Genomic DNA, 12514 nt, shown 5'->3' on the forward strand with positions numbered 1-12514 from the left:
GTAACTCAACTGCCAAATGGCTCTAGAAGAAAAACAGAACTAAATCCATGAACATCTCATTTAGACACCAATGGCCATTTTCCACCCAAAAAAAAAAAAAATCAGAAGAAAATAAACTAAAAAGGCTTATCAACATACTAATGAAATTATCACTGTATACAAATTGAGAGGAAGAAAATTGGGAATAGGACCAAGCAGAAAATCAAGATTATGTTGTCTACCTAGAATATGCATCATAAATTGATTAAACATGAGTGCAAGGTATTCCCACCATCCCTCAGAGAAATCCTACAGATACCACTGGATTTTAGTGACAATCATTCTACTACGAATTTCATCATCAGTGGCATGGCGGAGAGCACAGAGGGAAAAAGGCCAAGAACATTCATTCTCTCCTTCAATAACTCAACTATAATACCTACCATAACAGAGCAACAACAACCAGCATGTGGGTGCGGATTCGGGTATTGCCACTACCACCCCTTCACCCTCCTCATCAAAGAATAGAAACCTTTCTCAGAAGCTACAGCAAAAGCAAGGATTCCCTCCCCCTTCCCCAGCCAGGACCAACAAAGAAGAGTCGGAACAACTCTGTAGATCATATCATGTGGAAAATAGTTGATGAGGTAGGATTAGTTAAGGCTACTAATGGAGTCTGTTTTGATTTTTCAACAGAGGAGAAGGGAATGGAAGGTCTGCACATAGCGAACATAATTTGGGGAGTAGAGTTTTAAAAGGAAAAAGGGACCAAATTGGACAAAAAGATTTTTTTTTGTCACATCAGTTAGCCATTACAGTGTCAGGGTGGCAGAGATGAGTCCATCTCAACTTTTCGATGGCCAATGATGGACAAAAATTTTTTGAGGGACTACTATGAGTTTCAGAGTGCAATTTTGATGAAAAACTGGATAACTATTAATTTTAGGGACAACTTTAAGTCTCGAGTGCAATTTTAGAGACCACTTTGAATATTAAACCTACTAATTTTGCTTGCCAAAATTAGAATTAGGTAGTTGTCTCTCTTGTTGAAAGTTGGAATAATAAGGAAAACACATTAGCCACCCTAGGGATCAACTTCACGTTTAAGGTAGGGTTTGTTTTCATGAATGGGAGAATTGAAACTCAATATATATTTAGTGGTCAAAGAATGGAATTAAAATTTTAGTTTTGAAATACAAAATTTTAGTTCCTTCAATATTTCTAAACAGTGAAATATATCAATAACAATAGAACTATATCAATGACAAGAGGCAAGAGTCCTGGCAAACTAAAAACACAAGGGCTGCATTTAATTTTGAGAACATAATAAGATAGGATATTGAAAATAAGACACAAAAAATAAAGATACAAAAATTAGTGTTCTTGTATTTTATTTGATGATAAATTAAATATTAAAACAATAAATTACAAAACTTCAATTTACTATTCTTTTTTTTTCATACAAAATTTTAGAAAAAATAAAATTATAAAAATTAATAGAAATAATAAAAAATAAAAAATAAATTATATTTTTTTGTTAGTTTTTTGTCACAAAATACATTAATTTAGTGTCTATGAATATAATATCTGTGTCTATATTTTATCTATCAAATATAATTTTATGTTTCTTGAGAAGAGTAATAGACTTGAAACTGAAAAAGGGCAATTATAGATTGAGGGTTAGTGAGAAGTTAGAGCCTTGAATATATAAAAGGGGGAATGTATGTGAATATTATTTTTTGATAAAAAGAAAACCAAAAACACTTCTTTAGTTTTTCTTCATCTGCTAACTGCAGAATCATCTTTCATTATCAGATTTCAACATGGTATCACGAGCCAAGCAATCTTCTATGGTTTCAAGCATGTAATCATCTACCTCTCGTGAAAGATCTACTCTCCTTGTGTCTGGAATTATTGGAAAGCCCCCAATCGCAGAAGATCTACTCTTCATGGTCATCGAACCCCAACCTTTATCCGTGCCCTCACTTCACTTGTCGTCGCCCTTCCCCACAACACTGAATCATCTCCCGGAACGCCAGAGTTTGTTCGGATTCATGGCTGAAATCATTCCATTACCCACCGGTTCCACCAACAAATCCTTCCACTCCATACCTGTTCTTGATGAACTCGATAAGAACTCTTACAAAATATGACTCCAGTTGGCTCTTCATGCGATTAGTGCAAATTTTCTCGAAGATCATCTAATTCCAGAAAAGATTCCTCCAAAATTTTCAAAGGAGGTTAAGAGACAAACAAACACTGAATCTGCAGCATACAAAGACTGGAAAGCCAAAGATCATTACTTGATGACTTGGTTACTCTCGTCCATGAAAACGTCAATCAAGAACAAGATGCTTAATTGTGCTTTTGCTTATCAAGTATGGCAGCGCATTCAAGATTATTTCTCTCACCCTTCCAAGATTCAGGTAAAACAATTAAAACTCAAACTTAAAACCATTAAGAAAGCAAGATTATCTGCCACAGAATACCTTAAACAAATTCATATCGTAGTAGATGCTTTAGTTGCTATTGGTCATGAACTTACTGTCGATAAGCACATTGATGCCATCTCTGATGGGCTAACCAAAGATTACTCTTTGTTTCTTTCTTTTGTTTTGTCAAAATCTGATGATATCACCATTTTAAAAATATAATCCTTGCTTTTTGGGCATAAAGATATGCTTGAGAGATTCAAAAAACTGAACTCGGACAAATACAATCCAATTTCACTCAAACATCATTTAGTAGAGATTTTGGTAGAGGTTTTTAATCAAAAAGAGGAAAAGGAGCTGCTAGGGGTTATGGTAGAGGATCACAATTTTAGAATTCTTTCTCATCAAGACCACAATGTCAACTTTGTGGTAGGTTTGGTCACATTATGATTTTATGCTTTCACCGGTATGATCAACAATTTCCTCCTCAATCTGGTTCTAGTCAAAATTCATCCCCTATTCCTACTCCTACCCCGTCCAATTTTCAGAATCCACGATCTTTTATGGCTACTACTTCAAATTTCTCTGAACATTCTTGGTTTCTTGACACGGGAGTCTCACATCACATAACCCCTGATCAATCACACTTACTTTCTGCATCAGAATTTACAGGTCCAAATCAGGTTCTGCTAGGTAATGAAACAGGTACACGTATCTCCCACATTGGTCATAGTTATTTAATGTCTCTTGATATAAATCAAAATTTTTTATTGAGAAATTTAATTCATGCTCCTGATGTCTAAACATTTGATAAGCGTGCAAAATTTTGCTCAAAATAACAATTATTTTTTTGAATTTCATGCTAATCATTGTGTGGTTAAATCTCAGGGCACTCATCAGATCCTGCTTCAAGGAGTGCCTAATAATGGTGTATATCAATTTCATCGTGTTGCAATTGCTACTTCTCTTCCAACTAATTCTGATTCTGTGACTTGTGCTACTTTTTCTTCTCCCTCCGGCAATGCAGCTCGTGTTTTCCCTTCTGTTTTACCTATTTCTGATTGTACCTCTTCTTTTTCACTATCTGTTTCTACTCATTCTCGTGTGTTTGATGCAAAATGCTCCTCGTTCTCTATTTGACATGATAGATTTGGTCATGCTTCTTCTATAGTTATTAAGAAAATCTTGAACTCATGTAAGATACTTATATCAAATTCAATAAAAACAAATACTTTGTGTAGATTTTGTTGTAAGGGAAAAATGCATTCCTTACCATTTGTTAAAGATGATTTTCAATTTAATAAGCCTCTTGACATGATTTACACAGATGTATGGTCCTTCCCCAAATCTATCTCACCATGGTTTTTACTACTATGTTTCATTTATTGATGTTTTTACTAGGTATACCTCTATTTTTTTGCTGCATACTAAAGCTCAGGTTTTTCAAGTATTTGTTCAATTTAAGACTCAAATTGAAAATCACATTGGTCTTAAGATTAAGGCTTTGTAATCTGATCATAGATGGAGATATTTATCCCACTCTTTTACAAAATTTCTCACTAAAAGTAGAATAGAACATCGATTTTCATGCCCTTACACTCATCAACAAAATGGGAGGGCTGAAAGAAAATATAGACACATTGTTGAGATCGGATTATCTATGTAAGCTAGAGCTTCTATTCCCCTTGTTCATTAGGATGATGCTTTTTTGTCTGCAATCTATCTCATAGCCATCTTCTACCACTCATGCTATATCTCCGTATGAATTTTTACATAAAAAATCTCCAGATTATTCTTTTCTCAAGATTTTTGGTTGTGGTATTTTCTTTATTTACGACCATACAATGATAAAAAAATTTCTTTCAAATCTGATCTTCTTGTGTTTATTGGTTATGTTCTAAATCATAAAGGATACAAATGCTTAACTCAATCTGGTAAGATTATCATCTCTAGAAATATGCTATTTGATGAGACAGTTTTTCTTTATTCTGAATTATTTCATACCCACACTACTAAACATGCTCCTGCACAATTTTCTCATACAACTTTAACTATGCCTGTTCTGCATTCTTCTTCTAACATCCTTACTGCTGAAAACCATTCTGGATCTTCTTCATCTCATGCACAAGTACCTTCCTCTTACACTCACCATCTTGCAGATGCACCAACAAATCCTTGTATTTCAAACCCAGTAGCCTCTTCTCCATCTCTTCCACTTGATCCAAATTCATCTCACCCTCCACCTAGGGATGGCAAAACTCTCCGAGACGTGGGGATCCTTGCGAGGACTACCCCAAATGGAGATCCGACTGTCGGAAATTTTTTCCGCGGCGATGGGACAGAGAGCAAAATTCCCCCAAGACAAGCGCGGAGACCCGAGCAGGGATCCCCGCCCCGTCCCCCTAATCCCCAAAATTTATAAATTTACTTAATTGTCCTTAATAGTTTATTTCTTATATGTGTTTTAGTCATTTCACATGCTATATATATACCATCACCGCATCGTTCTTTATTTTTGTGGCATTCCTTTCCACAATTCTGTTGTCGTGTCCATTCTCCTCTCTGCTGCTGCGTCCGTCACCTCGTCCACTGCTCTATGCTCTGGCTTGTCGTGGTATCCCCTACTGCGTGATTTTGAAAGAAGTCACCATCTTGTCGTTTAGACTTTTTGTATAAAATCTTGCTATTTTTGTATAGGATGGATACTTTCAGCTATTTTCCTATGGAAATTAATAATTAGTCAGACAGAGAGATGGGGAATGGGGTCCCCGCGAGAAATGGGGCCCTGTGAGGAATGGGGATGGAGAGCAGGGAGGCATCCCCGCCCCCGCCCTGCCCCCATTGACATCCCTACCTCCACCCTCTTCATCTTCAATCCCTATCTCCGGCATTGAAATTCACTTACCCCTTCAAAAACCAAATTCTTCTACTACAAATAATCATTCTATGATAACTAGATCCAAATCTGCCTCCTCTAGACCAAAGGTTTTTAAATTTGCACTTTCTATATCTGATTTTGATCCTCGGCATCTTCAAACTATACCCTCTTCTGTTAAGAAAGCTCTTACTTTACCACATTGAAAAGATGCTATGCTTGCTGAATTGGATGCTTTACAACACACTCAGACTTGGAGACTGGTTGATCTTTTGTCTAATTAAGGTTATTGGGACAAAATGGGTATATGCTATTAAAAGATCTGCCTCTGGTGAAGTGAAGAGATACAAAGCGAGGTTAGTAGCCCTTGAAAATTATCAAGTTGAAGGTATAAATTTTACTGAAGTATTCAGTCCCGTTATCAAACCCTCTACCATTTGTGTTATTTTAACTATTGCAATCTCCAAAACTTGGACAATTCACCAATATGACTTTAATAATGCTTTCTTAAACGGCACTCTAAATGAAACTGTATATATTACACAACCTCCTGATTCTGTTTTACATCCCTCTTCTCAGGTTTGCAGACTCAATAAGGCTATCTATAGCCTAAAACAGGCTCCTAGAGCCTGGTATATTACATTGTCTTCAACTCTTGCTCAATTCGGCTTCAAGAGTACCAGGTCTAATCCTTCCCTATTTTTCTTACAAACTAGTGTTTATAGTATGTATATATTGGTGTATGTAGATGACATACTAATCACAGGTAACAATTTTTTAGTTATAACATCTATAATGACTAAACTGCATCATATTTTTACTCTCAAATATCTTGGTATCTTCAATTACTTTCTTGGTAGAGAGGCTCTTCAATTAAAATTTGGCTCTTATCTTCTATGTCAAGTCAAATATATCAAAGATTTGTTGTTAAAATCTGGCATGCATGATTCAAAACCTGTTCCAACTCTTATGTTATCTTCTGAAAAGCTATCTCAGTTTGGTGCTGAATCATTTGATGACCCTACACATTACAGGTCTATTGTAGGTGCCTTGCAATATTGCACTCTTACTAGACTTGATATTTGTTTTGCTGTCAACAAAGTCAGCCAATTCATGCACAAACCATTGAACTCTCATTGAAAAGTTGTTAAGCGTATCCTCAGATACCTTTCCAACACAACAGATCAGGGTCTTATTTTTCATCCCTCTCCTCGTTTTTCAACTTTTGCTTTTGCTTTTGCTTATGCAAACTGGGGCTCTAATGTGGATGACCGACGCTCAACCTCTAGGTACTGTGTTTATTTTGGTGAAAATTTGGTGGCCTGGTCTAGCAGGAAGCAACACTCTATCAGCCGTTCTAATACAGAAGCTGAATTTTGCAGTGCTGCTGACGCTTCTACGAAAAATATTTGACTTAAAAATCTCCTGCATGAGTTACATATTCCTGTCTATGGCACCCCTATGATTTACTGTGACAATACTAGTGCTGTCCAAATATCTGCAAATCCAATTATACATAGTTGTACCAAACATTTTGAGCTCAATCTTCATTTTGTCTGGGATAGAGTGAATCAACAAAAATTACATATTATACATGTCCTAAGACTTTATCAGATTGTTGATATCTGTACCAAACTCTTGTCTCTAAATGTTTTTGAAAAATTCAAAAACAAACTCAAGATCACTTCAAGAGATTCCTTGAGTTTAAGGGAGCTGAGAAGAGTAATAGACTTGAAATTAAAAAAGATTAAATTGAGGGTTAGTGATGAGGAGTCAGAGCCTTAAATATATGAAAAGGAGAATGTATGTGAATATTATTTTTTGATGAAAAAAAAACAAAAAACACTCTTCCCTAATTTTTTTTCATCTGCTAACTCATAATCATCTTTCATCATCAGATTTCAATATTTCTGTATTTTTATCTTAGTATTTTATGTAGCAAACAAATGCAACCAAGGCGACAGGAAAAAAGAAAGATGGAGACAAAAGAAATACTGAAACAACGCTCAAGATACCACAAAAAGTGGCGATTATTGAAGGCCACAAGCAGTTGCAAGCCTAGCTAGAAGAGCATAGGAATTGGGTTTTATGCGATAGTAAAAGAAAGTTATATGAACTGGTCGTATATAATAATTAATTAAACAACAATGTAAAAATATATTCTTATATATTAATGTGGAAGCATTTGAAGAAGAGACTATTTATACTTTATTTAAATTATTATATTCACTTTATTCACCTTATATGTTATCGTACCTTAGTGATTTTTTTTCCCGATAGATTCAAGGGTATGTGAAAAATATAATTTTCAGATACTCTTTTTAAACATCTCAAACTAATAAACAATATTTAATGTTAAGGTAAGTACATGAACATTTTAAACAAATTGAGGCATATCATCTAAGAGCTTCTTGAAAACCTTAAACTCTTCAAGTTCAAGGTGTTTTTTATTTGCGCACATTCAGCAAATACGTATACCTTGATAATTGATATACATATTAAGCACTAATGCAGTACAAATCCAGACATAGATATACACATACATAAAGAAATACTCTTGCATACATTTAATATAACACATTTAACATGTATTCCAAAATTATCCATAATCATTCATTCTTTATTTTTAATTAATAAAAATGAATAATTTTGGAACATATATTAAATGTTTCTTAAACCATGTAAAATTTCCATCACACATGTATTTGACGATACAGCATTTTGATAGAATTTGTCAAGAATACAAAAACAAATGTTTATATTTTCTCTATCAATTTTTTTATATATTTTTGTATTCTTAACAAAAATTTATTGTATACTCACTCTGTTCTTAATCAATTGTCATTTTTATTTTACTATTTTAATATACTGAAAATATAATATATCTCTGAATATATTAATTTTTAGCATACTAAAAACGTAAAATTTAGATGATAATTAATTGAGAACAGAAAAAGTATCGCGTCGAAACAGAATAATATTAACATCCATTCCAACCAACAGGAATCCTGAGATTGCAGCGAGAAGGAAGTGCGATGGCAAGAGCAGGATCAATTCCAAGAAGAGGAAGCTGAAGGGAGTTCTTGTAAGAACAAAGGCAAACCAAATCAGCAGTTTGAATAGCTTTGCAGCACTGAGAAGATGGATTAACTGTGCTTTTGGTTTTCACTGATGGCATGCAAGCCGTTAACCCTTCTTCGTTCATGTTACACATGCTGAACCCATTGGAACCTTTAAACCCATATGCCATCATCACCACCACCACCATTGTTATCATTATTGGATGCATTCTCAAACCCCACTTGCTCTTCATCACTGCTACTAATGATTGAAGCTTTTGTGACTCAATAAGACCCTTGATATATATATATATGGTGGCTATAATAAGTAGTAATTAATGGTATTCCATGGTATTTATAAAGAAGGGAACTTTAAAAATTAGTAAGAATAAACCACAAAAAATGCATGCACCTGAATTATTTTATTGTTTATAAAAATATTTTTAAATTTTGTTATCAACAAAAATATTTTTAAATAATTTTAAAATGTGTCAAAAATATACTTCTGTGAATTAAGCCATTTTATGTTAATGAAAAGGATAAAAATATTTTTGTTATATTTTTAAATAATTTGTAAACATTTTTGTCAATAATATAATTCGACGGTATTTTTTTAATATCAACATAATTCGAATATATTTTTTGTAATTTATCTAATTAATAAATTACTTCGTTCGATTTCAAATAATTGTTTAGTTATAATTACGTGTTGGGACAGAGTTAGAAATTTTTTTAAAAAGGACCTACATAAAAAATATAAGTTAAAATAACAGAAAAATTAAAATTAAAAAGAGGCCCAACTAAAAAATTAAAGACTTATACATATAAATTATTAATTTGAGGAGAGTAATTATTCCCCTTCCCTATCAGGTAGGTCCACCACTGATTACGTGTATATATATGCATTAAAAAAATACTTCGTATTAATAATTATTTTATAGTTACTATAGCTTCTTACATGATAACCGACTTAAGTAAGTAATAAGTTTATTCGTTTGTTTAAATAAGTGGTTGCGAATTCGAGTCTCCTATTTTTTCAAATTTTATGCCAATGAGTAATAGCTCAAATGGCATAGTCTCCCCATACTCAATTAAGAGGTTGCGTGTTCGAGTCTCCTATCTTTGATAAAAAAAAATAATAAATAAGTGGTCTATTTTATATAAAAATTATAATAAAAAATATATAAAAATAATTAGAATAATTTTTTTAGATAATAATTAAAAATTTAAGATATATAAAAATATATATTATGTTAAATAATTTAATTAAATATATTAAATTATTTAATTATTTTTAGTTATAATCGATCTTTACATAAATATTATTACTTAATCATTTTTATGTGAATAGTTACCAAAATTATTTTATTTTTTAAAATAAAATTATGAAATAGGCCATATTATTTTATATATGTAGTATCCATTTATGCCATGATGGACCCCTGAACAGGAAACGGCATTGGCAGGAGGTTAGATATTTTTCAAATAAAAAAATTATATATAGTTTCTTAATATGTAGGTTTATTATTTGCTATATATGTTTGTGAATTGTGAATGAAAGAGACGTTGTTAGTGTATAGTTTATATGTACATAATTGATTAAATTATTTAAGAGTGATGATGATCGTTCTTATTTTAAAGGGATCACAACTTAGAAGATCCCAATTCAATAATGAATGGCTTTTGTACAGAAGTAGTAAATTACTTTATGTAAAAGATTAATTTTTTTTAATGTAATAGAATTAATGTTTTTTCTATTTTGAGTTTATATATAAATTTTTTTTAGTAACGAAGTTAGAGCACTTGTTAAAAATGTAAAAACTTAGAGAAAATTTTTATTGAAAAAAAAAAAAAGTATAGTTATTAAACCTTAAATTCATTTTTTTACAATAAGTTCTTCTAACGAGCATTCCGTTAAATTCTAATTGAATTTCATAATTATTGAACATCGTATAATGACTTTTCGTGTTCTTGACAATACAGTATTAGTTGCATTTTTTTTTCCCTTTTTAATTATTATTATATTAACAGAAGCCATTACAGCTGTATTGTTTCGAAGAAAAACAAATTCTTATGGCTAGCCTTTTTATTGGTTTTTGCTTTAATTTATTCGGTGTAATATAACTCATCAATCCTCTTAAACAACAAAACCTATTTTTATTTAGAATCTAAACATATTAAAAATTGACCCAATCATATAATATTTTAGATATATAAGTTTTGTATTCGTGTCAATATTTAGAGGTGATTTCATTTTTTTTTTAATTTTTATGACGTCCAAATTATTGTAAATGAAAAAGAAGTTTGTGTTATCGGTTATGATGCACGGACACCGACACAAACAAGAACACGTTGACACGCGAATTTTAAATTTTTATAAGATATGAGAATATACATATAAAATATAAAGTATTTTTTAGATAAATTATAATGATATTTTGATATTTTATTGATATTAAAATATAAATTAATTTTTTAATTATTTTTAATGTCTTATTTTAATTATATCAAGTATTTAAAATATTTTATTGTTTTAATAAATCATAATATATACTATCTCTAAATTTATTTCAAAAATATATGTTAAGAATAAGATTGGACACGTTGACACATAATAGTATTTACGTGTGTCTAAGTATATCAAAAAATTTTTTTATTTTTTATCAAAATACATTTAGACACAACAAATACGCATATCAAACAAATGTCAGTAAATATCGTATTCAAAATTCGACACGCAGATATGATAATTTAACAAAATGTACATACTTCATAAGTTGTTGGCTTTTGGCTTGAATGATGTATGCGGCTTTGGTTTCCAATAAATAATTATAAATTTATAATGTTTTGTGAAGATATATATGTTTATATTTCAATGGAATGTCATTGTTTGTTATGGCTGGTTTCTCCTACACAACATGTATAATTCACAAAAATATATATATATATATATATATATATATATATATTTTATTTGTTATTTAATTATTAAAATATAAATTTAAATTTTCTTATTCAAAATATAATTAAGGTGGTTATTGTTTTGAAGAAGATTAAAAAAAATACTTTTTATTTAAAAAAGTAAGGGTTAATTAATATTAACTTGAATGCAAAATAATAAATACGGAAACAATTTTTTTTAAGGAAAAGTATATGGAACCAAGAGGTTACCAGCTAAAAACTAAACAAAACTATATTAATTTATATTAATAATAATTTTAAATTTTTTAAATTCAAAATTTAAAAAATTTAAAGTTTTTTAAGTAAACCTAATTAAAATCTATAAAAACCTTCCTCTTCTCTCTCACATTAACCTACCCACTTCCAACAATCACATACACAAACCTCTCTCTCTCACCGTCAAGCCCTCTGCCTCCCCCACCGCGACCCACTCCTCTTCTATCACCGACATCTGGCACGTCGAATTCGCCACCGTCGACAAAAACCGCTTTCCTTTTGTAAATCAGATGTGTTATCGGAGCCGCTGTTGCAGTTGGAGTTGAACTTGAGCTCAATCCCTAAGGCGGCGGCGATTTCGAGGGGGGGAACAGCCGGAGAAGCCTTGGAGGCGGTGGCGGGCGTGGAGGGAGGAGGCGACGGAGGATTAAAGAGAGGAGTTCCCATTAGTTTCATCTTCCATGGATCAAACAATGCCCGTTATATCAGCCACAAACAATGTTTTCAAAAATGCCAGTTCGATATGAATCAATTTTATTGGATTCATTTAGGGTTTTTCTTGGTATCCTTCTAGTTGATGAACTCTTCTTAGCTCTTGACTTTTTCTCACATGATGGATACACCTTAGATATTACCCAAAAAACTAAAGGTAGATTACACTGACTTCAGATAATAAACTATAAATGAAATCCCTAGATTTGTCAATGATACAAATCATGAGCGGCAGTTAGTGTCGTGTTTATAAGGGATGTCAGTGTCACATTTTACAAAAATTGAAAGGTATCAAATGTCATATAATTAAAATCTCATGGGAGGTGAGTTTGAATCCCACCTTAGACACGGTTGTTCTCTGCGTTTTGGGATATTAGGTGCCGTTTTGATGATTAAAGAGACTGCAAACTACACAATTACAGAAATATAAAAAAAACATTCATTTAATATGAAAAAAAAAACATTGTAATACTTAACAAAAGAAATACCCAGTTATATTT

The sequence above is a fragment of the Arachis ipaensis genome, chromosome B1 (assembly GCF_059453495.1).
Source record: "Arachis ipaensis isolate K30076 ecotype BB chromosome B1, ASM5945349v1, whole genome shotgun sequence".
Taxonomy (NCBI): domain Eukaryota; kingdom Viridiplantae; phylum Streptophyta; class Magnoliopsida; order Fabales; family Fabaceae; genus Arachis; species Arachis ipaensis.